The 26103-nt window shown below is 40.1% G+C and overlaps 1 protein-coding gene across 2 annotated transcripts in view; it reads right to left on the reverse strand.

Moving 5' to 3' along the window:
- The window catches only part of LOC122807819 (store-operated calcium entry regulator STIMATE-like), a 792354-nt gene that overhangs the window by 595567 nt on the left and 170684 nt on the right, over positions 1-26103 (reverse strand). The gene's annotated exons all lie outside the window — the stretch shown is intronic.

Raw genomic sequence — 26103 nt, forward strand, 5'->3', positions numbered from 1 at the left:
ACTATGACAGGCCGCTGCATGCACTGCCCCTTCTTATTCCTTTGTACCATGACAAAGCAATAATGTGTCAGCAAAGAGAAACATCCCATAGCAGCAAACAATGGGTGAGGAAAGATGAACACTGCAGTCTACTGGCCAGAGTAACCATCACCAACTGGTATGGAAACATATTACAGAAGCCATCAAACCAGCCATTATCATGAAGACATGCTTCAGATGCAGAAAGACTGACTGCGGACTCTTTTCTTTGGCTCCACACATGCATGCACAGACACCCATATCCACACACACGGACACACTACACTGACACGCTACACACACTACACACATACATACACATACGCATGCGCACACCTCATTATATACACATTCCTGTAGTTGCAGAACCATTTTATTTCTGCAACCAGCACTAAGGCACAACTGTCACAATTTTAGAAAGGGGCAAAAAGCTTTTAATACAGGTTCTGTATAAAAGATGATGTCATTAAATCCCCCCCAAATTAAAAGGTGATATGCCAAGCATACAGCTCACTGCTGTATCCTGCATATTGTTGCTGCGCTTTGCCTTGGCTGCAATGCTGTTAACATTGTCAAACATCAACAAAGCACTTCAGTGTGCAAAGCTACCAGTCTAATATGAAACAAATCAATTGTAACACCACAGCAGATACAAGTATCTTACAAGGTCACTTGCTTCCAGAAGGTCATCAAAATGTAAAAGAGCTGCAGAGCAGTTACTGCCAGAATTATAACAAATTTACATAAAACATAACTTGCCCATCTCCAACCTCTGATTTCATCAACACACATGAACTGTGACTGACTACCAGCATGACCATGCTGTACAACAAGCATAATATTTAACTGATGTTTAGCCATGGTGTACATACTGCTACCCTGTTTTTGTTGGAAGGTCATTGTGCGGAAGGGGACATCAACAGCCTAGTTGTTATTGATATCAATGTACAGGGCAGGAAGCATTCAACAGTGCAACCAGACAGATCTCCATCTGCAGAGAACTGGATGAGGCCAGGCTTAAAGCAGAGTTTGTCAGGCTTGGCAGCCCGAATCCAGAACTGTACTGGGAAGAAACTGAATTTCTTCCCCTAATGATTTGGTACTATTATAATTATTTAAGAAGGCAGGGAGTCTTCACCCACATCACTAATATGTGTGTGTGTGTGTGTGTGTGTGTGTGTGTGTGTGTGTGTGTGTGTGTGTGTGTGTGTGTGTGTGTGTTGTGGAGGGAGAGGGCATTGTTCCATTTATAGAAAAACATATTTTTCTGTTGTTGTATTAAGTACCACTTCAGCTGTTAAACTGCGCACAAATGGCACTAGTGCCAATGGCACAACCTATAAGCAGAGAAGGCAAATGTTTGGCAGTCGGAGTGTAAATTTTACTGGATTTTAGAATTACTTGCCTATCGCAGGGAGGTTCCAGCACACCTTCAGAAAAACACTGCTTTTAACATAAGAGGATATAATGACAGTTCATCTTGTCAGGAGATGCTACACTGTGAATCGGCCTGCTGCAGGTCACATGTATTCCTGGGAAGCCACCCCAAGTACATTTAAACCACATGCATCATGGCAAGTCTTTCCAGAGAAGGGTTCTAGCTGCATGATGAAACAGTATACATGACTGGTGACATCACATACACTCTGGTATTCTGCAGTCTGTAATTCTCAGCCCATCCTCTATATACCAGGCCTTACAATTTATGTACCGTGATAATATAGTGCACCATACCTCATAACATTCAAGAGCTCGGACATTACATGAAACGAAGAGCACATAAAAAGTGCTGCTTTCTGACCGAGCACAGCTTGCACACTTGATCTGAGCAAAGGTGACCCATTCGGTAATGACACACAGGTAAGATATGCCATGTAGCTAGACAGAGGAAACGTGGACATGATGTTATAAGAAACAGTCCACCACTTAGTTTCTATCAGTATGGTAAAATTCCCTACATTCAGTGTGCCTGCTATAAAAAAGCACTATGAGTGTATGTTCACAGTGCGGTTTCGTACTGGAGATGAACAGAGGTAAAGTGGCAGATATTGTACCAACAACAGCGAAGAGCCACATAATTGCAATGATGACTTCAGCACATAAGAGGTTCTCCTAAAAAGTACAGTTGTGTACACTTACCATAAATGTAGATGTTCAAGTGTATTCTGAGCATGTGCATTCAATGCAGAAATACTAAGTCTCTGGTATTTGGGCCGAATGAGGACTACCTGCAGGCAGATAACCCAAGTGTGATGACTGCAACAGTGAAACATGAAGAACATCATATATTTCAATCATGTAGTTAACCAAAATGAAAGGGCAGTACTGCACAGTGCACACACAAAACAAAATGGAAGTTGACTGTCTACAATTCCTTTCCTATTAAAAACTGCATCCCAATGATTGCATTCATCGCAATCCAAGCGCAAATTATCCAATTCCAAACAATTACATTTACCACCATCTAACTAAAAACTAATCCAAATGCAACTCCGTTCTCCATCCTTTGAAGAACTGCATATCCGTAACAGCACCAGTCCATTTGCCTTAATAATTCGCAAGAGCAGAGCAACCTGTTTGACGAGGACAACTTTTTTTTTTCTTTATGCATAATGCAAGTTATGCAATGCAACCCACAAGCAAAGCAACTAAAAATAGTCTGACTGACTCTGTTCCTTCCACCGGGAGTCGGACATCATATAATTTATAAATAATATTTTGGGGCAGGAGTGGAGGGATGATTACTACTAGTAAATAAATTCTATCTTACCTATGTTCCCCTCCCAGGCACCGGCAGTTAATAAGCAATCCGGTGTGCACACATTGGCAATTCTAATCTTTCTTAGCATAGTAAGCAAACAGCAAAGCAAAAGCAATTGTCTGTTAGTTAGTGTTAGGCAGTTACTTGTCTTAGGTACAAAATACAACTGATTTTAATTTAATCTTAATGACATCCATGATCTGATCAGTCACTCACCACCTACACACCTATTTCTGTATTTTATAATGCCGCGGCCCTGGCCTGTTACCAATCCAATTCCAAGTCCAATAGGAGGCATTAGGGAAAAAAAACAAGGGACCAGGACTGTCTGACTCTGAATTATCACTGCTGTTTGGCATCTGTATTTCAGATAACCCACCCGGCAATGCCATAACTGCCTGCCATTTGGAAAAGTATGTAGTAGTAGCTCGCTTCCTCTGTGCCTGGCAGGCTTCACACGATGACATCACTCCAAAAAAAATATTAAAAAAGTCTGGAAAATTGGAAATTAAGGGGTGCCACTCCGGAATCGTGGTACCGCATCATTTGGACCCCAAAACTCAGTAAAAACAGAGTAATTTGGTACAGTTGGGAGGTATTCTTCTTGTAGCCTGAATTTTCATTTCTGAGGATTTGGCTTAAGATTCACTTGACCTGCACTTTCCAGAACTTTTCTGAGGTTTCTGTCATGCTCAGCTTCACCATTACCTCCTACCAGTATGTCGTCTACTATAACAGCACGAGGATACCCAGAAAAAAATCTGCTCCATTCCATGCTGAAAGACTTCACTTGCAGAATTTATCTCAAGTGGCATTCTCAGAAATCTGTACCTTCCAGAGTCCTGAAAGTGGGTAGCAATGAGGACTTCTTGTCAAGCAAAATTTGCCAAAATGAACTCTCTGCATCTAAGACAGAAAAAACAGTGACATGTGGCATAACAGCTGCAACTTCTTCAACTGTAAGCACGGGATAAAGAGGTCTTTTCAGGGTCTTGTTTAAATCTCGTGGATAAATACATATTCTAATGTCATCAGAGCTTTTCTTATGAGCTACCACCATGGAAGATACCCATTCAGTTGTTTCATTGACTGGACAAATCACACCTTGTTGCACCATTTTGTCTAGCTTGGCTTTGACTCTGTTCTACATAGCTACTGGAACTTTTCAGGTTGGCCTGATAACTGGGCTGACATCTAGGTCTAATTTTATGAAGTACACAACTGGAAGCTTGCCTAGTTTGTCTTCGAAAAGATCAGCATATGTAGAAAAAACAGACTGGGTGAAATTAGAATAGTGGGCTTTTAAACTAACATGGTAGACTTACTTGTTAAATGAAAGGAGTTCCATTTTCAAACTGCCTCTGAGCCCTAATAATGACTGATGTGCCTCTTGAGCACATAAAATAATAAGTCATAGCTTCTTCCAACAGAGTAACATGAAAGCATTACTGAGCCTTTCATCTGAATCTCTTCACCAACATAAGCAACATGCTTCGCACACTTTGCCAAATAAAGCCTCTCACCATCACGTCTATATCATATAATCGAACTTTTAAAAGTTCAAACGTCATATGGACGACACCATATGATCAAACTTTTAAAAGTTTGAAAATGTAATAAAAAAAATAAACCAAAGAAAAATCTATCTGAATAGTTTAAGCAGGGGGGCAAGACCCCTACACCCCCCACATGGGAGGCTGCACCCAACACATTCCCCTCTCTTTAAATATACCAACTCCAAGATCGCACTACAGTGCAGAAAGGGAAATCTTCCCATTCTGCACTGTATGGAGATCTCCGTTGAAACGTTCGAACTTTTAAAAGTTCAATCATGTGGTGTCAACCATATGACATTCAAACTTTTCGACAACGTGATATAGACCCTTTGCACTCTTAGCCAGTATCAACTTTGAGCTCTATGGGCTTGCTACTTATCCGAAGTACAAAATACTTCATTCTTTGCTTATAAATCTACTGCAATGACTGTTTCACTAAGCACTCACACACCATCAACATAAAAAGTAGGGTCACTGCTTTCTAATTGATCAACTAATTTATTGAAGTGTTTCCTTTTAATAAAAGAATGTGTGCCTTTTGATTTACACAATCTTTTGAAATTATTTCATTTATTACATTTGTGTCATCGCTCACAGGCGAAGACAGTGTGTTGAGAAGATGGAAAGAGTACTTTGAGGGGCTGATAAAGAGAATGAGAGAGAGAGAAGGTTGGAGGATGTGGGGATAGGGAATCAGGAAGTGCAACGGATTAGCAAGGATGAAATAATGACAGCTATGAAGGGGATGAAGAATGGAAAGGCTGTTGGTCCAAGTGACATACCTGTGGAAGCATGGAAGTGTTTACGAGCGATGGCAATGGAGCTTTTAACCAGATTGTTTAATGAAATCTTGGAAAGTGAGAGGATGCTTGAGGAGTGGAGAAGTGTTTTGGTACCGATTTTTAAGAATAAAGGTGATGTGCAGAGCTGTAGTAACTACAGAGGGATAAAATTGATCAGTCACAGCATGAAGTTATGGGAAAGAGTAGTGGAAGCTAGGTTAAGAAGGGAGGTGATGACTAGTGATCAGCAGTATGGTTTCATGCCAGGAAAGAGCACTACAGATGCGATGTTTGCTCTAAGAGTGTTGATGGAGAAGTATAGAGATGGTCAGAAAGAGTTGCATTGCGTCTTTGTGGACTTGGGAGTGGCAGAACAGTATGTAAGACTGGTACAGGATATGTACGAGGATAGTGTGACAGTGGTGAGATCTGCAGAAGGAGTGATGGATGCGTTTAAGGTGAAGGTGGGATTACATCAAGGATCAGCTCTGAGCCTTTCTTATTTGCAATGGTGATGGATAGGTTGACAGACGAGATCAGACAAGAGTTCCCGTGGACTATGATGTTTGTGGATTACATTGTGATCTGTAGTGAAAGCAGGGAACAGGTTGAGGGGACCATGGAGAGGTGGAGATATGCTCCAGACAGGAGATGAATGAAGGTCAGCAGAACTAAGAAAATGTGTGTGAATGAGAGAGAGGACAGAGGAAGGTGAGGATACAGGGAGTAGAGTTGGCGAAGGTGGACGAGTTTAAATACTTGGGATCAACAGTTCAGAGTAATGGTGAGTGTGGAAGACAGGTGAAAAAGAGAGTACAGGCAGGATGGAGTGGTTGGAGAAGAGTGTCAGGAGTGATTTGTGACAGACTGGTACCAGTAAGAGTGAAAGAGAAGGTCTGCAAGGGGGTAGTAAGACCAGCTATGTTATATGGGTTGGAGACAGTGACACTGACAAAAAGGAAGGAGTCAGAGCTGGAGGTGGCAGAGTTAAAGATGTTGAGATTTGCATTAGGTATGACGAGGATGGACAGGATTTGGGATCAGTATATTAGAGGGTCAAGCTCAGGCTGGATGGTTTGGAGACAAAGCCAGAGAGATGAGATTGTGTTGGTTTGGACATGTGCTGAGGAGGGATGCTGGGTATATTGGGAAAAGGATGCTAAGGATGGAGCTTCCAGGTATGAGGAAAAGAGGAAGGCCTAAGATAAGGTTTACGGATGTGGTGAAAGAGGACATGCAGGTGGCTGGTGTGACAGAGTAAGATGCAGAGGACAGGAAGAAATGGAAACAAATAATCCGCTGTGGTGACCCCTAACTGGAACAGCCAAAAGAAAAAGCCATTTGTGGCACTGCTGACCAAAAGCCAAGCAGTTTTCCCTTTGAGATTCATGATTACCACCACAATTATGACAGCTGGCAATTAAACTGGGTGTTGGCCCAAGCTTTGAGTTTGCTGACTCACTTTTGTGCTTCACTGAGACTGTGCGAACTCTAGACCTTGCTAGAGTTTACCAGTGAGTGCTGCACGGGTTACAATTGCTGCCATGTGCTTGGGCCTGTTTCTTTTAACCACGTGCTGCATACTATCAATATGAGCTTTAGAAGTTACTGGAAACATGCCTTTCTCATTTGTAAGCATATGTGTGTGCTTTTCTGTGAGCTTGTGTATCTGGAAAATCTCAATGGCCTTATTCAAAGTTAAATTACTGTCACGAAGCAAAATCTTTCTCACATCATCATCTTTAATACCACACACAAGTCTGTCTTTTATCAACTCATCTCTTAAATCACCAAATCTGCACGTTTTAGCTTTGTTTCTCAAATATGTTATATATGCTACAATTTTCACCAGGCTGTTGATCTCGTGTAAAATAAGTGCCTTTCCATTGTAATGTTCATCTGGGGGTTACAGAATTCTCTAAATTTACTTTTGAAGCACTCAGGGTCCTTCCTTGACTCAGCTAGTACAATAATACGACAGTTTTCCCCCACTCCTACAAGGATAGCAGGTGCATACACAAATAAACGCTCCCTTTCAATGGCTTCTGACCAGCTAAATTAAGCAGAATGAATGCCTTTGTATGGTCATCTTTATCAGAAAATGTAGCCTGTATTAAAATATTGCTCAAACACTCTCCAGTTCTCTCAAAATTGGTATCAAACAAAAGTGGCCCTTGTTTTTGAAATCCATCTGCCATCCCAACAAAGTGTGCACTAACACACTGAAAATATGGCCCTTGTAATTCTGTATGAATAAGCTCTCTCACTGCAGCTTGCAATAACATTCAAATGCACAAGAAACTCTTCGAAATACTGCACTTCACGAAATGACTGTATTTTGCAAAATAAAATACAGACAACACTTCATACACTTTTGATAGCTTGGACAGCCTTAATTAATACGAAAAATAAGTGTTGATGCTGTAGTTTCCTTTATTTTATTTGTTTGGACTTTAGTTCAAACATTTCCCATAGTAATTCAAATATTTCTATCAATTATCAGACATTCTGATTTATTTAAATATCTTTTAGAACGTCCTGTATGCTTTGTTTTATATTTTGCATATAAGAAATCACTTGAGCAAGTTTTAACATCTGAAATTTGTTTCTGACCTGTTTTGCGAATTATACGTGCAGTAGGGATGATCCACTCCTGTATATTCCCCCAACACTAACTAGATCCCTTTCAGAAACTGGAACTCTCTCTAGCAACAAGCCATTTTAGACTTGCTTCTTCTGACACCATGTCACTTGGCCCTCTCTGACCCAGACGATGAACAGGTGGGGTAGTTTGTTTAGATGCTTTATTACACAGAAACATCAGGATGGACAGCATCCTCATCAAAACTAAACAAACTGATTAAAAGACAGATGCTATAGACATACATGCTTACATCTCAACAGCTTACTACAAAATGGCAGTCAGGCTTGCATGTGGTCAGTATTTATACATTTGGACAGGTTCTTAAAAAGACACACACACACACACACACACACACACACACACACACACACACACACACACACACACACACACACACACAGCTACAGTTATGCTCTAAATGACTCAGAGAATTTTCCTTCTTTGGAAAAGGCTTTCCATACATATGAAGCAGACCTGTCTTAACCCTATTCAAGAGAAACCTGGACCTGTCGATGAGAAATCAGAAATATACTCCAGGTCCAGCACCTATGTCTCTAATGGATAGAGGCAGTCTGTAAATCTTAACCTAGCTTCCATGCATCCTTTAAAATAATCTCTAAGGCACATAAACCTGCAGGATACATTTGGGAAGTCTAGCTAGAAGAGGCCAGCAAATAAACTTGCAGGACATATCTGGGATGCTTGTGTAGGCTTACAAAGGCCCCAGTGGTCTTAAGCCTAGTATACAGCTATGAATGTATGTTTTAGTTAGTTGGGTTTTCAAAATGCAAGCATTGATCCGCTTGCATTCAATGCTTTTGTACTTTGATGAATAATCATGCGCGTGTGTGTATATATGTGTATATATATGTATATATATGTATATATATATATATATATATATATATATATATATATACACACATACACACATATATATATATATACACATATTATATATATCTATTTATACACACACACATTATATATACATACATACATATATAAGTAGCAGTTAATTTAATTTAAAGCTCACTGCAACCACTGGCTGTAATATTATCACAACCTTCAAAATCACAGTTGGTCAAATTGTGCACAGTCGACTACTGTGCAATCTCCTCTGTCATGACTATGCAATCACAGAATTGGTATATAATTAACTGGGTGTAAGAGTAAATTCCCCAAACTGGGGGGGGGGTCTGTGCATGGAGCTCATAACCTAAAGCATGTTGTGCGTTTATGAGTGCAGTTGTAGGCATTGTCTGTTTCTCTGCAGTATGTGAGTGTGAGTGATTGAATGACATTAAATGTGTGTGTGTGTGTGTGTGTGTGTGTGTGTGTATATATATATATGTGTGTGTGTGTGTGTGTGTGTGTGTGTGTGTGTGTGTGTGTGTATGTGTCCATGTGCATGCCTGCGAGAGAATGGGTGGATTTGTGAGATGGAGTGTGTGTGTAAGAGCATGGTTGTGAGTATGAGTGTGTGCGTTAAATATATGTGTGTCTGTGTGCGTGAGAGCATGTATGCGTGTGAACACAAGTGGTAATACAGGACTTTTTTGGTGCAGGTTTGTGATCAGTATGTGTATAGATGGACTGTTTTTAAAGTTTGTGATTTGGGGGTGGTTTTTGCTTGTTTGATATGGTGAATTTTGTTTTGTGTTATAGATGAATGCAATTTTGATGCAATGCTTTTTTGATGTAATTAAATGTAAGCGTGTGTCTGTATCTGTGTAAAAATATGCATACACACATACACAGGTGTGTGTGTGTAGATACATACACACACACACACACACACACACACACACACACACACACACACACACACACACACGAACTGTTCTTTATGTACATGTCTGTATTATACATAATACAACATGACAGCTTAAGGTAAAAAATACCCTTATTTTTGATATGCAGACTAGAGACGCACACATTTCCAAGCACTCAAAATTACTGTCAACTTAACTTAACAAATGAAAGCAAACATTGTAAAGTTCTAAAGAAACAACCTTATTTTTCAGGTTTGGTTTCTGACAGATATGGATTACATGTTACCTGGTCAGACCACTGCCAGATTACATCTTACCTGCTAAGACCACAGTGCTCAAGACCACTGCCAGATTACATGTTACCTGCTAAGACCACAGTGCTCAAGACCACTGCCAGATTACATGTTACCTGCTAAGACCACAGTGCTCAAGACCACTGCCAGATTACATGTTACCTGCTAAGACCACAGTGCTCAAGACCACTGCCAGATTACATGTTGCCTGCTAAGACCACAGTGCTCAAGACCACTGCCAGAAGAAAAAAAAAAACACACCAAAGCCAGACAGATTTGCTGGCATCCAACAGAGTACTTGGGAGTTAAAAGGTACACGCACAAAAGAGCTGTACTGGAGGTACTTAAATATCTGCTTTAGATTTGGGAAGGGTTTTCCATTCACATCAATTTTCAAGGATGGAAACTTTTTGGCCAAAATGTATTTGGGAAGCCACCAAATTGTTTCAGTGTTTTACCTGTATTGGTTTTGCCTGCATGATATCTGTTGGGAGTCTTACCATGGACAGCATTTAGCCATCACCTTATTCTGCAGGATGAAAACACTCTCATTTCTGTATAGCACAAGTAGGTTGTACAGCTTACTAGGTTATACAGCTTCCAAAACTGCAATGTGCCATCTATAATATTCTTTTAAGGCTCTACACTACTGTACTGTTTCACTTGTATGATCACATCCATATCTGCCATTAGAAGCAATTTGATGATGTGACGTCCCCCCTCTGGGGCAGTAATCACGTAGCCTGAATCCTGACCACTGACACTGGAGAGGGATGTTCACTTGGAACAAACGTAGATACACACAGTATTTCCAGACGCAGCACAGCTTCCCTTAAGAGCACACAGGGAACACACACAGTCCGGGGTGTCTCTGTCTCTCAAGAGCACACAGGGAACACACACAGTCTCTCTCTCTCTCTGCCCCCCAATAAAACTTCCCACTGTCAAAGCTATAGAGGTGAGTCCTCAGCTAAGTGTACAAGCCAAGTCATCCAGCACCCTCTCTGTGAAACCAGTTGTACATCAATATGTATGTATACCTTTAAGAAGCTTTCCATGGGCTTGCACATGTATAAATACTGAGCATGTGCAAGCCTGACTGCCATTTTGTAGTAAGCTGTTAAGATGTAAGCATGCATGTCTGTGTAGTCTGTCAGTTAATCAGTTTGTTTATATTTTGTACTGCTGCTATCCATCCTGATGTTTCTATGCAATAAAGCATATAAACGAACTACCCCACCTGTTAGTCTTCATTTATAAAACAAGACGAGCAACACCAGTGCTTTATGTTCCTGCTCAAAACAGCTGACACACACTCCGAGATTTCATTTTCACAGACACACACACACACACACACACACACACACACACACACACACACGGAAAAGATTTACCCCTTCCTCCCAGACTATAAGATAGTTGCACTGCCAACAGACACTCCAAAGCCAACTATTCTAAGTCTCTTACAAGGATACCCAATTATACTAAGTGAAATTAATATTTATACAAACAATAGTGCAATGCAGTAAGGCTTTCAAGAGTGGCTACAGAGTCACCAAATAGAAACAAGTGCACTCAAAGGTTAAAATATTCTCTAAAGGACCAACTACAATGAAAAGTTTAAATATAGTTAATAATAAAAGAACATGAAAAGACGGAATATCTACTTGCAACAAACCCAAGAGTTTCAACCACAGGAAATATTAAAATAAAGCACATGAAGAGATTCATACAGATACAGAAAAACAGTATTTAAATAATCTCACTAAATTTTCCTGACTGATCTAAGGAATTACTATTTCCTGGTCACTTATAAGAGCAAAGCAAGATGAAGTAGACGAGTTATTCTTCTGTCAGGTTTCAAAAACAGACTGCCATGAGACTTCAGTCTCATCTAGTATTAAAATGTCATTTCAATCTGGATTACAGAATGACATCATATACATCCGTCCATCTAACTTCTGGTTCCCATACTACTGCCATTACTAGAGGCTGCCAGGATTTAACATACATGTGTTCCCTTACACACCTAGAGCTTTGCTAAGATCTGTTGCAGCTTCTACAAGTCATAAAACTATTTCAAACTTCCACCCTTATAGAGTAGCAATTAGTTCATTGCTACGGACAACACAACAAGGATTCAGAGTCCTTGTTTTCACAGACATTTAATCTCTGGCTGCAATCAGAACTCTAAGATACAATCTTTATGGCCTACCAGGTAATTTAATTTCAAACAATTTTTCAAAGTTAGCTGGGCTGAGATTAACATCTTCTCTTCCGGTAACCTCTGTCATAATATATTAATTTCCATAGTCACCATACAGTCAGACATATATGTATAGTTCTTCTCTTTCCAGCAGGACACACTGTTGGTACATTTTTAACACAAGCAGCTTTACAAATACATGTTTCAAAACAAGCATCTCTACAAATCAGTTTGATATACAAATTACATATAATTCTTTGCAAAACTCCAGCTAGCTATGCTGGCATATGTTACACATCCATTGCTCTACTTCTCCTGGCATAGCTGGCAATACCATACATCATCACAGATGTTCATCATATTGATCACTGCTGCAGTAGCCTTAGCTATATGGGTTATATCTTACCAAGGATACAACAGCCAGCCAGCTTCCAAAGCTTCAGGCCACTTTCCATGTGCCCAAACTGTCAAACAGCTTGAGCTGAGCTGACTAAAAGAGAAGTTTGGACACAAAGCCCTTCAGAGTTTTACAGCCACCAAATAGTATGCTCCATTGAGGCTTCTGAGGATCAATGGCCTGCTTGTGCTTTCCTTAGCTGGGGGGATAAGTTTCTTTTGGGGGAAAAAAACTTCCACTTTTTTTTACTTTTACTGATGTTTTATCAACTTTCTCTTCAGGAAGGTTATTTTAAAGCTGGGAGTGTTGTGTTTTAACAGTCTCGACTGTAATGTACTTTTAAATGGAGCACTCCTTTCTGTCAGTTTAAAAGGTAGTGTCATCTAACTGATAAACTACTTACTGTGGAGAAACTCTGTTTATTTTAAGGTTGCGGGCTGCCATATTGTTTGAAAGTGCTTTTTACCTGTAAAAAAAGCAACTTTTGTGGACTGGCAGTTTTATTGGCATTGCTGCTTGTTTTCCCCTGGATAGGGGCACCATTTTTGGCTTGACCATGGAACAGATGGTCACTCTCGTGGTCAGTCCTTCTAGCCACAAAAAGAAAAAGTTAGGCAAAGTCACCACAGCAGACTAGCAATTTGTCTCAACTGCAGGTGGCTGACTCTGCTGTTGTCATTTGTTGTACCTCAGATCAGTCATCTTTTACCCCACAGACCTCTGGTGTAGCGCCTACAGCCACTATGGATCAGGGTTAGCCACATCCTATGTGGCTGTTGGGGAACCCTTAGTGGGCAATGGAGAGACACTCTTGTCACTCCTTGGAGAGGGAACGGGATAGGTTTCCTTGATGTGCCAGAATGCTGTGTCCATCCCTGGGGAAGCAGCAGCTGCCACTAGTAACATGGTCCCATTTTTCCTGTCAAAAAGAAAAAAGACAAAGCATGTATCTACTCCTCCTCAAATTTCTTAGGAATAAGAGTAGTTTACCAGGAGTGGCCCAGGGCTTGATTTATTCTATTGATCCTTCTTGTAAAGTAGTCCCCAGTAAAAGAAAGAGGGATTCCTCTTTTCTTGAAGAGATTCAAGATTCAGAATCTGAACAGGAAGATGCAGGGATGGATTCTGGGTCTTGTCCTCAGATTTCTGATTCAAACTCGGAGGAGGGAACCCTTTCTGAGTCTCCCTATGGAGGTTTCACTTTCTGTGATACTGCTGCTAGAATGCACCAGTGTTTTCAGTGGGGGAACACTGAGGTTTCTCAGTCCCTCAGAAAAAATACAATGCGTTTTTACCGCAGAATTTTCCAGGGCCTGCATCCATTCCTCCTGCCCTATCTGCTTTAGAATATGTGTATCTTACTGCCAGCAATTTCCTGATACTCAGCCAGCTGTCCCTAAAAAGCAGACAGACTCTGTACACCTTATTCCCAAACCTGACCCAGTGACTAACAGCCTTAGTTGATCCCACTGCTGCTAAGCACTTAACTCCAATCATATTCTTTTTAATAAGGATGGGAAAATTGATAGATATGGGAAAACATTTCTACAACTTTGAATTTGAGAATTTTAAATTGTCAGGTTCGTATGTTAAAGTTTATTCTGACATAATGTGACAGTATGAGGAATGTTTCATCTACGGTTTCTTCTTGTAAAGAAAATTCTGCTTTAAATAACTTGGTTTCTTCTACTGCACAGGTCACTACTCATCATTTGCAATGTTGGGACTCCGTCGATACTTCTTTCAGGGCTGTGGCCATTGGTATGGTTTTAAGGAGGTCTGACTGGCTACATTCTCAGAACCTTCTAGATGTTGTTAAAACTAAAACTTTAAATTCTCCTTTGATTGGCTAGATATTTAGTTGTTTGGCCCCTCTGCTGCAGAGATAATCAAAAAGTGTGATGAAAGGGGCAAGCTGATCCACGGAACCTCTAAAAAGTTTTCAGCCCTCCTTATCCAAATTGTCCAAGGGATTTTCTTTCTCCTCATCCAATTTTGGCAAAAAAACAGAATAAACATTTTAAACAGAATTCTGGTAAACAGACATTTAAGAAGTGGAAAACAGGTTCCAAAAAGAAGTCTCAAACCTCCCTAACCCAAGGACATTCCAACAAGTCTGAATGACTATTCGAAACACCTTGTGACCCCTCTCACGTCTCACTTCAACACATATGCACAGCAAGTTGGCCTGAAGATCAACATGAAGAAATCAGAAGTCATGCTACACAGCAACCCAAATCCTTCATCAATTAAAATAGGCAATACCTAGCCATGACGGAAGAGTTCACCTACATCGGCAGTACCTGGCCATGACAGAAGAGTTCACCTACAATGGCAGGACCTAGCCATGACTGGAGAGTTCACCTACATAGGCAGGACCTAGCCATGACAGAAGAGTTCACCTACATCGGCAGTACCTAGCCATGAAACCTCAGCTTTGGCTAAAAACCTCAGCTTTGGCCGGCTAAGAACCAGCTGTATTCAACTGGATATATAAGAGAATTTAAGTACCTTTATCTGCACTTTTTTTTTCAAAAAATACAGTATTTAAATTGATTTTAACTGTGTTGCAGAAATATTAACTGAACTGGAAGTTAGTCAGTGTTTGCTGAATTTTGTTATTTGCTAGTAATTACAGGTGTGGGGGTAGCCACATTCTTTTATTTCCTGTCCTTGCCTATTTAAGTGGTACAGTGTGAAATATTTTCTGCTTAAAAACCAGCTGTATTTAACTGAACGTATAAGAGAATTAAGTACCTTTATCTGCACTTTTTTTTTCAAAAAATACAGTATTTAAATTGATTTTAACTGTGTTGCAGGAATATTAACTGAACTGGAAGTTTTGACTCTGCTCTTCAGTTAGTCCCACCCAACCTCCCTGTTTTTGTGTTGGTTTTGGTGTTAATCTTAGTGGCCTTGAAACTGCCCGCCCCTCTTGTAAATTTGTGTTTGGATACTCCTTCTGGGTTCATCTCATTTGCTCACTCAACTGAGTGCAGTGAGATCATATTCTGATTTCAGGCACTCCTACTGTGTACAAAGAGAGCATCTGGGAAACAGAAATAACAAAAAAAAAAAAAAAAATTTAAGCTTGTTTCCTGCCTTTCCTGTTAAGTGGTATAGACTATTTGTAGGCTTCTGAGCCCCCAAGCCCTTCTGTGTTGGAAGGAAGCCTTCTAGCTTAGTTTTTTTTTTCTTATAACTAGCCAGTTTTCTAGTTTCAGCACTCAAATCTGTTTCTTTGATCTCAGCACTTGTTCAGAAAAAAAAAATGTCATCTGCTTTTACTGTACTTGTGTTTCTACCTACTTTATTTTACTTTTGCATCATCTTAAAATTACTCAATTGTATTTATTACTGCTTGGTGTAACTCATTCTAAGCCTTTTGGTTTAAACACTTGGTCTTCGGACCAGTTGTTTCGCACTGAGAGGGTTTGTGGTCTGCACTGTAGTGGCAGAACAGGTAGCTTACATCCTTCTAAGTTGGGAACTGCTGACTGAGGGCTCAGTGTCTGTTATTCTAAAAGTGTATTAATTCTGGTTTAAGCACTTGGGCTTTCAGGCCAGTTATTTTACATTAAGAGGGTTTGTGGTCTGCACTCTTGTGGGAGGAGGGGCTGGACTCTGCCCTTCTGAGCTGGGAATTTCTGGTTACAGGCTTATAGTGCATGCATATCTGAACTGCTTCTTACTGAAGTTGGTGTGCCTTGTTTGCTGTGGCATAGACTGGATTCGGGCCTGCTGGATCTAGCTTTGTTTGTGTAACTTGAGCAATAATCAAGGCAGTCTCTAAAGTATTCAATTGTATTTATTACTGCTTGGTACTAACTTGATTAAAGTGTAGCTATCATTCTAAGTCTTTTGGATTAAGCACTTGGGCTTCAGACCAGTTGTTTTACATTAGGAAGGTTTGTGGCATGCACTGTGGTGGCAGGACAGGTAGCTTTCATCCTTCTAAGTTGGGAACTGCTGATTGAGAGCCCAGTGTCTGTTATTCTTAAAGTGTATTAGTTCTGGTTTAAGCACTTGGGCTTCAGGCCAGTTATTTTACATTAAGAAAGTTCGTGGTCTGCACTCTTGTGGGAGAAGAGGCTGGACTCTGCCCTTCTGAGCTGGGAATTTCTGGTTAAAGGTTTATAGTGCCTGAATATTTGAACTGTATCTTACTGAAATTGGTACACCTTGTTTGCTGTAGCATAGACTAGATCCAGGCCTGCTGAATCTAGCTTTGTTTATATGCTTGTTTGTTTCTTGTTATTTCCCTGGAACGCTAATTCCACCTAATACGAGACTTCTCAGCACTTCTGTGGATCACTAGTGATATCTACATTGCTTACTGTACTTATTTCCTTGTTTCACTTGAAAGAAAGTTACTGTTTGTCGTTTTTGCATTTCAGTTACCTGTAACACATTGCACTTAAGTTACCTGGCACTTGCTCACTAAAGCAATTATATAAGTCAGCACTACAAATTAAAAGCACTACACCCTCACTCCCCACTGGCCCTTGTTTTCAATTATAAAGGAATTCCCAATATTATTCTAGCATGTCCAAAGGTCAGTTGTCAATCTCCTCTCGGGTCCAGCTGGCGAATCTGGGAATCTTGAGGCAATGTTACAACTGCCTCATGTACACAGACAACCCTCTCCTCCTCCGAACAACTTCCAACACATGTGAGAGATGCAACCATATAGCCAAACTGGAGGCTAAGCTCTCTCAACTCAGTACTGGCATAACCAGTCAGGAGGAGAAGGAAACCACACTCACTACAATTCCAGTCTCACATAGACCTACCACGACAGCAAACCAAACACATAATCACACAAAAACATACTCAGAGGCTCTAAACAAAGATCTGCCAAAGCAGCAGAGATCTCCAAAGCAGACACCCCAGCAACCGCTACCCCAAAACAAAACACGTGCAACACATATCTCACAAAGCCAGTGTGCCGAACAATCACAGCCCTTAAGACTAAACAACACACTTGATACACTTGTAATAGGTGACTCTATCGTCAGGCACACTGATGTCCCGCTCACCAGGCTGAACAAGGAGAGGGTCACGGTGAGCAGCCTGTTGGGCGCTAGGATCCACCACATAACACAAGCACTCAGGTCACTCCAAGGCAAGTACAAATATGACTCAGTCATTGTCCATGCTGGTGTGAATGACCCGAGACGTACCTCCCTGGACTACATGAAAAGAGACAAGGAGCTCTCTGAGCATGTAGCCCAGGCCGGTATGACCCTGACCTTGAGTAGCATCTTACCCTCACCAAGAATGATGCCACAATATGAAGACAAGATGATCAATTTCAACAATTGGCTTAAATACTGGTGTCATTCAAAGGGGATCCAATGCCTGTCAGCTTGGGATGATATGCTCAACAAGCCACGATGCTTCGCTAGGGACGGCTTGCACCTGTCACCCCTGGGCTTTCGGATATTGGCAAAGGCTCTTGCTACCCCCATAGTGCCTTCTTTAGGCAAGGCTCAAAAGACAAACCCACCTCCATAAGTATCATAAGGGATAAGAAACTAAGAGTAACGCTACTCAACGCCAGAAGTCTAAACCTCAAGATGCACGCACTCGAAACTCTCCTTATCATGGAGAACATCGATATCTGTGCAGTAACAGAAACCTGGTTCAGGGCTCCCGAGAGCACCCCAGCACTACCAGGTTATACCTCATACCATGTTTTTCGGCCCCAAAACTTGGACCGAACCACAAAAGGAGGGGGAGTATCGATATTCATCAAAGATACCCACACCTCCAGGTTGGTGGCAAAGCACGAAGCATCAGAGACTACCCAAGTGCAACTAACAGTGGGTAAAACTGCCTTCCAGTTTATGGCCTGCTACAGACCACCCTCCCAAACCCAGGAACCCCACTCGGCCTTCCTGAGAACACTGGAAAATATGAAGGTCTCTCCAAACACCATTATATTGGGCGACTTCAACTACCCAAACATAGACTGGGAGCATTACTCTAGCTCCAACACCCTAGCCCAAAGGTTCCTAGAATTTATAAACTCAAATGCTATGGAACAACTTGTTACCACTCCCACAAGAGGGGAAAACATACTGGACCTGATCATCACCAACATGGGGACTCTATGCTCCAGACCAGAAGTGTATCCCTCACTGGTAAGATCAGACCATAAACTAATCTCACTGGATATTCACATCCCGACCCCACCCCCTGCCCAGAAAACCACAGTGAAAAACTTCTCTAAAGCAAATTTCACACTCCTCAAAACCGAGGTGGAATCCTTCAAAGCCCCCGGGCCTGTGGAAAATACGGCCCAGACCGCAGAATCCTTTATAAACGCATTCTATGAACACCTTCAGGAATGCATGGATCATGTGATCCCAAATAAAACCAAGACCCAATCCTCCAAAGGCAGACATCCTGTCTGGTGGACCCCAGCCATAAACAAAATATACAATAGAAGGAGGAAACTACTAAATGATAGAGCAAAATCCCAAAAAGGGAAGGCATCACTGATCAGTATTAGCCAAAAACTATGGGCACTCATAAAATTGCCTAAGGCCAGCTTTGAGAGAAAAATTGCACAGGACACTAAGGATAATCACAAGGCTTTCTTTAGTTATGTTAGGAACCTGGGTGGTAATTCCCAGATATGCTCAGAATTAGTCCAAAATGACAAAAAATACACCAAACCCACATACATTGACAACATACTAGCTGACAGGTTCAGCGCAAACTTCTCCCCCCCCTCCCCACCAAAAGTGCAAATATCTATCCCAGCAGAGTGCTGCCCCCCTGACATCTCAGATGCTCAGGTAAGAGCCGCCCTCTCCAAAGCAAAAAACACAGCATCAATGGGACGAGACGGTGTCCCGGGCTGCGTCTTACATGAACTCCAAGAAGAGCTAAACCCAAACATAAAACTACCGTTCAATCTCAGCCTTACTACAGGATATGTTCCCAAAGAGTGGCGTACAGCAACAGTGGTCCCTCTCCATAAAGGTGGTGCCTCAACGGATCCTGGAAACTATCGCCCCATAAGCCTGACTAGCTTGGTCTGCAAAGCTATGGAAATGATCATCATGGACCTCATAAATAAAGGTATTGGGGACCTACAGACACTGGATCCTACCCAGTTCGGCTTTGTTAAGGGCAGATCCTGCCTCTTAAACCTGGCTGATTTCTTTGAAACAGTCACCAAGGCCATTGACGAGGGGAAGGTGGTCCACACAGCCTACCTGGACCTCGCAAAAGCCTTCGATAAAATACCCCACTCGGGCATTATAGATAAGCTCACCAGCTTAAATATAAACCCCTATGTCACTAGATGGATTGCAAACTGGCTCAAGGACAGAGCCCACATGATTAGAATTGCTGGAGCCATGTCAGAATCCAAACCAGTTACAAGTGGTGTCCCACAAGGCTCAGTCCTGGGACCTCTCTTGTTCGGTATATATTTCTCGGAGGTACAGGCCAACACGGAAGGACTGTGGCTGACCAAGTTCGCAGATGACTGCAAACTGGGCGCCATAATAGACTCTCCAGCCGATACAAGCATCCTCCAAAAGGGCCTCATAGAAACAGAGAACTGGTGCCAGAGCCATGGCCTCAAGCTAAATGCCAAAAAGTGTATAGTCATCCTCTTTGGCAAAAACAAAGTGCCCACAAATTACCACATAGGTGTAATCCATTAAGTACAGAAGAAGTAATTAGGGACCTGGAGACCCAAGTTGACAGCAATCTCTCATTTGACAACCACGTGGCCAAAGTGGTTAGAAAAACATTTTATATACACAACAGCCACTTCCAAAGTTTCCGTGGAGTTCCTGGCAGAATAGTTCTGATAAATACTTTCAGTTACAGCGACCAAAAAAACACTTGTAATGACTGCAAATATGAATTGCAATTAACAACTCTAAGAACGTTCGTACTAATAAAAACTAGTTTATTTTGACACGTTAGCGCTTTCACCTACTGGCTTCTTCAGACGTACAAAAAAACACTGCAAATTTATCATTTAAATAGTATTCCAATAAATCCAATTGGATTAGCCAGAAAACACATTTAAAGGTATACTAACACTAAACATAAAAACTCACAATCCATCAGTATATAAATACAAAACTCATACATATATCAGCAGTACACTTAAAATTTAAAATAGTATATGCAACAGCAGATACTCTCAAACAATCTATATATTGTATATTAAAATGTTAAAAACCATATATAAATCTACTTCATTAAAAAACTATACCATATAAAAACTTTGTATGCATTGCAACTTAAGGTCTTAATCAAAAATACTAAGATGTATGTGTGTCACATGTCAGATAAATAAGTACAAATATGTGTACACATACCTATAAAAAACTATCTAGACTCATGGAGATGAAATATAGACACTTTATGTTAGGTGTCAGTACAATAAATAACATCAACACATGAAATGTACTAACTGTCTCACTAATGAATCACTATCAGCACATGGGTTTCTTAGGTTTCCTACACCTCTTCTTCCTCAATACGGGTCTAATATTCACTCTCTCATTCAGACCTGGTAACTTATCAGATTTACATCTGATAATCCATTTCATTTCACATTCTAATGTGTCATTAATCAGGTCCCCCCCTCTAGGGTTCTCATGCACTACTTGCATAACAAAAAACATAAATGTATGCGACGGCCCAGTACTTTTAACATGTTTAGCTAATGCGTTTGTTTCTGTGCCCATTCTAATGTGATAAAGATGTTCCCTAACTCGTTCACGTAATGCTCTATTAGTTTTTCCTATATAGTATGAGCTACATGCTGAACATCTCGCTAAATATATCACATTCTTACTTGTACAGTTTGTGCCTGTATTAAACTTATATATATAATTACTAACCGGATGTATAAATGTAGTGCTGGTATCAATAACATGGCATTGATTACATTTGCCACAAGGGAGAGTGTTAGACCCACTGTTCCCATTCCTCAACTCTTTCTTCAGCAAGGTCTTATAACATAACATGTTCCTTAGATTGGGTTTGTTTTTATAAACAACCTTAGGTTCAGAACCCACTAACTCGATGATACGTTCATCTAAACTCAATACATCCCAGTGTCTAACTAATGACTCTCTGATATATACAGCTCTAGTATAAAACAAGGGGCTCTCACAACAGCTGTCTCTGGCATATTGTTATGTATCTCATCAAAATGTCGTTCAGAGAAATATGGTTTAGCCACTGTGCCTCTAAGTGGATGAACCTGGTTCAGTGCATGTGTGAACACACCATCACTATAACCTCTATCATGAAACATGTTTCTAAGTCGGGCTATCTCATCGTAATACCCCTCAGTACTTGGATTCAACCTAGATGCTCTCATTAATTGACCCTTCAAAATATTGTCAAACACATACTTGGGGTGCATACTCTGCCTGTGTAATAAGGTATTCCTATAACAGGATTTCCTATGAATGGATGTATTCACTAGTCCAGTGGGTAGTTTCATAATGTTCACATCCAAAAAGGAAATAGATTCAGGCGAATAACTAACTGTGAAATCTAAAAAATTAGTTGAGTTGTTAATCTCATCAACAAACAATAACAACTGACTAGTGTCCCCAAGCCATATAAAAAAGAGGTCATCTACAAACCTCTTGTAACATCTGACATAATTCTTGAATCCATCTGTATTAAAGAGGAAATCCATTTCCCATTGTGCCATTACAATATTGGCGTAGCTATTGGCACACGGAGTGCCCATAGCTACGCCATCTATTTGCAAGAACAGTTCTTCCCCAAACATAAATACATTGTTTGTAAGAACAGTTTCCATGAACAGACATATGACATCCACTATATTCTCAGTATAGGAAGACTGCATACTCAAAAACTTCTGCATATATACTATCCCTATATCATTAGGTATCTTAGTGAAAAGACTCACTACATCTAGCGTAACTAGAACATATTCACAAGAGTCACCTAATAATTTAAATTCTTCATACAATTCTATCAGAAACTGCTTGCTATCTCTGAGGATATGCGGAACTGTGTTCACCAAGGGCCTAGTGTAATACTCAACATATATAGACAAAGGTTCAGTTAACCAACCTTGGCCTGCAACTATAGGTCTCATGGGCGGCCTCTCTAAAGACTTGTGCACCTTCGGTAGACCTTGGATTATTGGTATTCTGGGATTGAAAACTTTCAAATAGTTATACAAACTTGATGGTATAATCTCAGATGACAATAATTCATCAAGCATATTATATACCCCCACCATCAACTCAGTAACTCTAACCATAGTGATACGTAGATAAAACAATTCATCATGTAAGAACTCAGTCATGATATTCATATACCCTTCAACATCCATGACCACTATCGGGCCACCTTTATCCGCTGGTCTTATAACAATAGAATTATCCATCTTCAGTGTGTTAAGGGCCTGTCTCTGCTGATAATTCAAATTATATCTACATTTCGGTCTATCAGAATTTTCAAAATATCTATATATGTCTTCTTCTACTAACTTAGAGAAGACATCTAAGAGTGGATGTAATTGTGGTACATACGTACTATTTGTTCTAAACCCAATATCAACATCCCCTGTCTCACTCATACCATATTCCAATTTCAGTTGGATATTTCTTACATATGCCTTTATATCTACTATAGAATCTACCAAATTGCTATTACTGGTTGGAATAAAATTCAAACCTCTAGCAAGAACCTGTTCTTCATGATATGTAAGAGTTCTGTTGGATATATTTACAACTAACGTACTCCTGCCCGTTCCCACATTTTCTTTATGGTTGGGCCTTGCTGTTCCCAATCTGTGCCTTTCCTCTTCTGTCGACCCCTGCTCTTGGATCGTTCCCTCCCCACAGAATATGACTGTGCTATGGGGAAAGGGGTACAGACAGCTTTGGTAGCAGAAGTGTTACTTAAAGAGCCTTCAGATGTGGGATTCAGGGGTACAGCATTATTATGTGTCTTCCTCCTCACCACAACATCTGCATACACATGATGTCCTACATTCTTGTTGTTAAATGCATTCTTATCTGGCTCCACCACCTCACTACAATCTCTCACTGAAGTCACAGGACTGTCAGATATAACATCATTAGCAACAGATACATTACTTTCAACATCTCTAGAAACATTATTAGTCATATTGTCAGACCTCACTACACAACTATTACGACTATTGTTCATATTTATAAAGTTAGATTCAACATCCACATTTTCAGTTCTATTAATATGTCTGACAGGTCCTACCTGATTTACAGTTCTCGGCCACATAAAAACACTATTATTTTTAAAATCTTTAGAGTCTCTAAAAATTTTTGACTTCTTTTGTTCTATCAAACGTCTCTCAAATAAAGATACGTTATCAAGAACTCTGTCCAATCTTGTATTTATAACGCCTTGGTCATATTTACTTTTTATGTTATCATAAAGTTCATTAACTGACCTCCTCAAATCATCTTCCTCTGACTGATGGTGTTGAATCAATAGCCGCATATAATTAAAACTCAACTCCCAGTTGAGTTGCTGCCATTTGTAAAGTAAATCAGTGATGGTGGGGGTATATAATATGCTTGATGAATTATTGTCATCTGAGATTATACCATCAAGTTTGTATAACCTCATATATAACTATTTGAAAGTTTTCAATCCCAGAATACCAATAATCCAAGGTCTACCGAAGGTGCACAAGTCTTTAGAGAGGCCGCCCATGAGACCTATAGTTGCAGGCCAAGGTTGGTTAACTGAACCTTTGTCTATATATGTTGAGTATTACACTAGGCCCTTGGTGAACACAGTTCCGCATATCCTCAGAGATAGCAAGCAGTTTCTGATAGAATTGTATGAAGAATTGAAATTATTAGGTGACTCTTGTGAATATGTTCTAGTTACGCTAGATGTAGTGAGTCTTTTCACTAAGATACCTAATGATATAGGGATAGTATATATGCAGAAGTTTTTGAGTATGCAGTCTTCCTATACTGAGAATATAGTGGATGTCATATGTCTGTTCATGGAAACTGTTCTTACAAACAATGTATTTATGTTTAGGGAAGAACTGTTCTTAATAGATGGCATGAGCTATGGCACTGTGCCAATAGCTACGCCAATATTGTAATGGCACAATGGGAAATGGATTTCCTCTTTAATACAGATGGATTCAAGAATTATGTCAGATGTTACAAGAGGTTTGTAGATGACCTCTTTTTATATGGCTTGGGGACACTAGTCAGTTGTTATTGTTTGTTGATGAGATTAACAACTCAACTAATTTTTTAGATTTCACAGTTAGTTATTCGCCTGAATCTATTTCCTTTTTGGATGTGAACATTATGAAACTACCCACTGGACTAGTGAATACATCCATTCATAGGAAATCCTGTTATAGGAATACCTTATTACACAGGCAGAGTATGCACCCCAAGTATGTGTTTGACAATATTTTGAAGGGTCAATTAATGAGAGCATCTAGGTTGAATCTAAGTACTGAGGGGTATTACGATGAGATAGCCCGACTTAGAAACATGTTTCATGATAGAGGTTATAGTGATGGTGTGTTCACACATGCACTGAACCAGGTTCATCCACTTAGAGGCACAGTGGCTAAACCATATTTCTCTGAACGACATTTTGATGAGATACATAACAATATGCCAGAGACAGCTGTTGTGAGAGCCCCCTTGTTTTATACTAGAGACGCTGTATATATCAGAGAGTCATTAGTTAGACACTGGGATGTATTGAGTTTAGATGAACGTATCATCGAGTTAGTGGGTTCTGAACCTAAGGTTGTTTATAAAAACAAACCCAATCTAAGGAACATGTTATGTTATAAGACCTTGCTGAAGAAAGAGTTGAGGAATGGGAACAGTGGGTCTAACACTCTCCCTTGTGGCAAATGTAATCAATGCCATGTTATTGATACCAGCACTACATTTATACATCCGGTTAGTAATTATATATATAAGTTTAATACAGGCACAAACTGTACAAGTAAGAATGTGATATATTTAGCGAGATGTTCAGCATGTAGCTCATACTATATAGGAAAAACTAATAGAGCATTACGTGAACGAGTTAGGGAACATCTTTATCACATTAGAATGGGCACAGAAACAAACGCATTAGCTAAACATGTTAAAAGTACTGGGCCGTCGCATACATTTATGTTTTTTGTTATGCAAGTAGTGCATGAGAACCCTAGAGGGGGGGACCTGATTAATGACACATTAGAATGTGAAATGAAATGGATTATCAGATGTAAATCTGATAAGTTACCAGGTCTGAATGAGAGAGTGAATATTAGACCCGTATTGAGGAAGAAGAGGTGTAGGAAACCTAAGAAACCCATGTGCTGATAGTGATTCATTAGTGAGACAGTTAGTACATTTCATGTGTTGATGTTATTTATTGTACTGACACCTAACATAAAGTGTCTATATTTCATCTCCATGAGTCTAGATAGTTTTTTATAGGTATGTGTACACATATTTGTACTTATTTATCTGACATGTGACACACATACATCTTAGTATTTTTGATTAAGACCTTAAGTTGCAATGCATACAAAGTTTTTTTATATGGTATAGTTTTTTAATGAAGTAGATTTATATATGGTTTTTAACATTTTAATATACAATATATAGATTGTTT

Source organism: Protopterus annectens, chromosome 7.part1 (genome assembly GCF_019279795.1).
Source record: "Protopterus annectens isolate FY-2018-M chromosome 7.part1, PAN1.0, whole genome shotgun sequence".
NCBI classification, from domain to species: Eukaryota; Metazoa; Chordata; order Ceratodontiformes; family Protopteridae; genus Protopterus; species Protopterus annectens.